Raw genomic sequence first — 6,000 nt, 5'->3', positions numbered from 1 at the left:
CAGATGGTGTCTAAAACATGTAATTATATCCTCTAGAAGTAATTTTTTATGAAACAAGTGTGCTCACTGGCAGATTGGATTTTTTTACAATCCTAACATAAAAGAATCGACGTCATTTTGTTCATTTTGTAATGTCACGTACGTTTGAATGGCCAATGCGGATTTGTAAGTGATTATCAAAGAATATTGTGAGTAAATTGTAAGGTTCATCTAGTATCCACTGCTTTTTTTATTGTGTTACGGCTCGTTTTGATTATAACGAGAACAATTACATAAGTTTCCTAAACTAACCTTAATGTACACGTTACACTTCTCATAGTGAAAAAAGTAAGGGCAATGAATCCAATAAGTCCACTGTACACCCCTAATAGTTAATGTTGTGTTCATAGTCTCGTAATGCATTTACATACCATATTTGAACACACAGGTTACACTCAACTGCGGTCATCTTGTCAAATCTCAGTCAAAAGTTGTATTTACAATATGGACATTATGTAATAAATAGTTGGTAAATCAGAGGGCCGCTTTTACTTCGCATAAAACGTCTTTGTAATTTCATATATACTTTCATTGAATTCTTAATTGTTGGTATTTTAACAACTTTCCAGTGATAACTTATAAGATATGTATATTCTTGAATATACTTTTAAAGAATTTATTCTTGAATCATATCACCTGGTTAATTAAGTTATAGTTTAAGTATGCATAGGAATATAAACGTGTTCGTACGTGGACAATCAAGCATGTCACATTGCCTTTGGATTACTCTAGTAGAAGGTCCTCTACAGTCTTTTCCGCCATGCGCTGCCTTAACAACTTTCTCGCGTCTTTCAAGTCGTTCTGATATTCCAAATCCACAAGAGACTGAACAAGAGCTCCAATCTTCCTCGTTTCCTTCCCAAGGTCCCCATTGACAGTCAACTGAAACAAAATGCAGAAAACATGATCATTTAGAGTGTTTCAAACAACATTATTCTTTCAGCGGGACGCTTTAACCACGTCATATTGACAATTGTATACCACAAGGAGGCATAGACTCATCATTTGTAGATTGTGAAAAAGAATATTGTAACCTTTATCCTTTATTTTCGTCTTTGTAACTCTTGACAGCGATTCATATGGACTTGAAATTTAAATCATAGGACGCGATTAAAGAAAATCCAAACTGATCGCATGTAATGGCATAAACTAAGTTAATATATTTTTCACCGAAAACATGTAGGAAGTTGTAATACCTGCAACGATAATCCTGTTTTCGTTTACAATATTATTAAAATTACACTTTAAACCAAGATACTTCTTCATATGGAGCGCATGCATTTAGCTGAGTTTATATAGTATAGTGTGCGTCTTATGATAACACTATTTAGGTAAAATCTAAAAATAAACATTTGTTGAAAATTACGGTAATTTGTGTTTATCTCAGCTACCAGATTGATGTGAAATTACCTGGACAGGGTACCACAGCTTTCAGAGTAACGTACTTCAACCTGTAGGAGGAGGAAGCATAAAAAATGTAATTATGCAATTAATGCGAGAGAGAGAGAGAGAGAGAGAGAGAGAGAGAGAGAGAGAGAGCACAATAGTTTGAAAATGTCCTCGCTTATAAAAATATAGATAGACCTCATAACTTCATTATACTATTAGCGTAAAATCATTCATTTGCAGGTAATATATAATAATTCCTAATTCCACGCCTTAATCCTTTGTTAAATTTTATGTTGTTATATTTATTTATTCTACTTTCCCACGAAATAAGGGTTCAACAAAAAATTTATAGCTGTATAGGACACGAAGAAATGTAAACTCTACTTGAGTATTTTTCAGTAAGAAATAATAAGATTGTACTAAGATTGATGGCTTAAAATGTTGTTGAGCGTTATATTACTCATATACGGAAAACATGTACACTGGCATCGATACTGAACCACAAATACGTTAATCACAATACATAAATAAGGGACCGTGATATGTGATGAGAAGCCGTGCTATACAAAATCGAGTTATTTGCATATGCTTCCCATTAAAAACACCATATTCAAAACTTCCAGAAAGGAACGAAAAGATCAGTGTGAGACTACGAGAAAGTCATGATAAGGAAGTATATTTCTCTTTCATTTACATCAGCGCAGTAATTCTTTAATGTATACAAATTAATGCAATGATACCAGAGACCAGCTCCAGTTAAATTGCACTGTAAAATGACCCTGTGATTTGTCCAATTCGGCAATATGGCGTCCTTAAATTAGATATGTTGTTAACGTGTTAAAAAGTCCGCACAAACAGATACAATAAGAAACTACTTACCTGTATATCAATATGATTCTTCCCCAGAGGTAGAGATAAGAAGGAACATATCTGCGTTGAGAAATCGTCTGATAGCATCTGAATATAATACATGCATATAATACAAAGAAGTGATGAATATGTGTTATTGCATATTGATTAACTTAAATGGAATTTACTGACACGGTAAATGTAATAAAAATATGGTTCAATTTATCTAAATCATTGAATTTTTTTCTATAACAACATAACATAACCAACGTATTGGTATTATAACTTATAGGTGACACAGCAGACCTGAACATGTTACGAGCATTCTGTGATACACACATAGCACGTCAAAATATGATGTCAAGTACTTTCTTCGTTTTTTCCAATGGTTCCTGGTTTCTTTAGAATTCCGAACTTTGGGCCCCCTTCTGTGATGTCATCACTTTGTCAACATAGTACCACAACGTTAATTACACCTGGTTAAAATCAGCTGGGTTTTTTTCATTATTATCTTGTTCTCCTTTTTTACACTTCAATAAAAACATTTGGAATGTTATATCAATTTGAAACGAATAACACAGACACCAGTTTTCATTCTCAGTAGGTGTAGCAACAACAAATTTGTAAAATAGAAGTTCTTATAAGACAACCAGTAGTAGATTTTTCTACTGGTTGTGTTATAACAGCTTCTATTTTATTGACATTATCAACCTGAAGAGAAAATGTTCCAAAGCAATCAATCTGCATATAAAAATAATATTCCTAATTTTTTGTAGCATGAAACATTTTCACATATTAATTTATACATTTAGATTAGCAACATAAATGCTCAAAATATCTAATATTTTATTTTTCAGGAATTTTACTAACAGTATATTGAAATAGTAGTAAAATATGATAAAATTTAAAAAATCAAAATTATGCCAAATATTTCTTGGATTGGGATTAATCTACATGTGATTATATCATCAGTTTAATTTTAATACTAAACTAATACCTTTCATATATACTATGATTAAAAGACCTCTCTGTGTCACACTTTAGGTGCTTTAGATATATCGAAGAACGTCATATTAATACGCTCTGTATTTTCTAACGCTGAACATATATTGCAGAAGATTTCAATTCACAAATAAACAGTGTAATGCCCTTTGCATAAACCATATTGCTATTCATATTGTAAATTTGTATCTATTAAATAATTATGGAAGAATGTGTGTATGATTCTTTCAAATACTTTACATATTTACATACAGAGCTTTGTAATGAGATAGGACTGTAGTTCCAAGGAATGAATCTTTCATTTTTCTTAAATATCGGAAATATAGTGAAGGAATCAGCAGAGGTTCGCAAACTGTTCCGGCGGTGTTTCAATAGCATTTGTCGTGTTCAACTTTAAGGTTTTTTTTAGAATATCATAAATATAAGATTGGGTACTTACAATGGTGAATATTGACAAATTCAAGCGCAATGGGAAACCTGAACTACCCACGGCATTATCAATATTAGCAATCGAACTGAATAGTCATTAAAGACATTTGTTGTACTTTCATCATCATATGCAAAGGAATTGCTTTTTATAGTCATATAATGCTGATATAGGTCCCGAATTGGCTGATTTACCAAAAAATTGACGCGCGAGTCGACTATAACAGTTAAGAAGTCTTATACATCAATCATACCATTCATTATTTTTTACAATAAGTGGTCATCTAATACAAGAGCAGTTATTAGATTTACCTAATTTTAGAAACCTTAGACAAACCTGTAATCATTGAATCTGCAATATACTATGATTTCGTGTTTGACAATAACAAGTTATTCATAAAAAAATCTTACTGATGATTTCTGTTATCATTGATTAATTTTTGTTACATATCGAAGTCTTGCTTTGGTGATGACATAGGCCACCGAAGCGTTAAACAAACGTAGACAAGTCACCATACTTGTTTCCATATAATGACTTTGTTGCTAAGTGAAATTAGGGTAATTAAACACATCAATCTTTTTACTTATTGCATAGAAACATATGTAAATATGAATATATGAAGTGATGATATCATAGTTGTAAATATCTTGTCATTTATTAAAAAAAACTTTCTGTCTTTATACAGAAAAGCATGACATATATTAGACCGTTTACTAGTAGATAAAGCTACGGTGAACTGAACGAGTGATTATGCTTTACGTTCTCTTAACAAGAAATGTCAGGCTTTGGATGACAGAGGAAAACGTGAGTTCTCATAGGAAAAACACCGACCTAAGGTTAGTACTCTGTGACTGCCTCATGTAGGTCTCGAACCAGAACTGGCGGGCTATGGATAAAGACGGTCAGCTCCATGACCACTCGGTTACTGGGGCACCTTAACCGTTAAGAACATTATAGGAAAATATGCACGATATATTTATGAATGCGAACTCCCAGAGTTTTATGTGGCAGAACCAGCAGCTGTATTAACAAAAGTTTAAATATTTTTAAATATAATTTTCATAATAAAAGAGTTGGCTTTCAATTTTGATGCCACATGTGATTTGCATTTATCAACAATACTTGAAACAATACTTACTTTTTTTCCTCTTTTGTTTCAACTGATAGTGCACATACTGCCACCAACAAGACAGCAACCACTGCCAAACAGATTTTCATGCTGCAGCTGTTGATAAATGCGTTGCCAGTAGCTGGAAATCAAAGGGATGAGAGATAGAACGGTGTTTGCTCTTTTATAACAGTATGACTAATTAACTCGTTTAAATAAATATGACACTATCATTTTAACTATTAAAACTATAAGACAGTGTTTGTCGTCGGTATCCATTATCAGATTTGACAGGTAACAAATGTTATTCCAATGTTGGGAGCGACTTGTCAGTGTCACTTTACATAGATCTTTCAATGTTTGATCATCATGATGGAACAAATACTATAACAGATAATGGTGTGCAGGCAAAAACTTAAATCTAATATGTCTATCGTGTTAAAGTAAAGCTACTGTTGAAAGCCAATACCTTCAAAAAGTTTGTCGTTCAGTGTGAATTTCTTTTAAATTCTTACAACAAAGATTGATTTGAATGTGTGCTTTGCTGAAAAGATTTCAGCGTATTGTGAATTTGGAACATTGTTTTTAAGAGTTTTTACGGATTATTTGCCACAGTACATAACGACAAAAAGATTAAAACAAACGGACTTTTTATATCGGTCCGAAGTCGATGAACATCAAAACTCTGGACCTATAAAGTAAAATAATTATATAACTATATCATAATTATGATATACCAGTTTGTACCTATTAACGCAGATACAGAAGACAGAGAAACAAATTGAATACGTAAACATGTGTATATATATATATAAACTTTTGTCTCAAACTAGCGATTTTAGTTTAGATGAAGATCACTAGCTCACGTGGACATGATTATGACGTTAAATATTAAGATTAGCTAGCTCTGCAGTTGCATTTTGGTTATTTTAATCACAGAAAATCCACAATCGCTTTTTTAATATTTTGGATAAGGTTGATAGGTTAAAGATATTTCAGGAGTAAACACATTTGAAAACTATTGATAGTGAAAGAAATGACATTTATATTTGAGGAATATGTAATAGAAACGGGTCTTGTTATTCTATATTGCATGTCAATTGTATATGTTTAACATGAAGGTAATTAGATTTATCTATGACTTATATAATTTTTTTTTTTTTTTTTTGTATTATTTCATGATTTT

Source organism: Ylistrum balloti, unplaced genomic scaffold (genome assembly GCF_031769215.1).
Source record: "Ylistrum balloti isolate Yb309-2 unplaced genomic scaffold, AGI_CSIRO_Ybal_v1 Utg370452, whole genome shotgun sequence".
NCBI classification, from domain to species: Eukaryota; Metazoa; Mollusca; class Bivalvia; order Pectinida; family Pectinidae; genus Ylistrum; species Ylistrum balloti.
The sequence above is the reverse complement of the archived record's forward strand: the minus strand, read 5'-3'. Positions refer to the sequence as shown.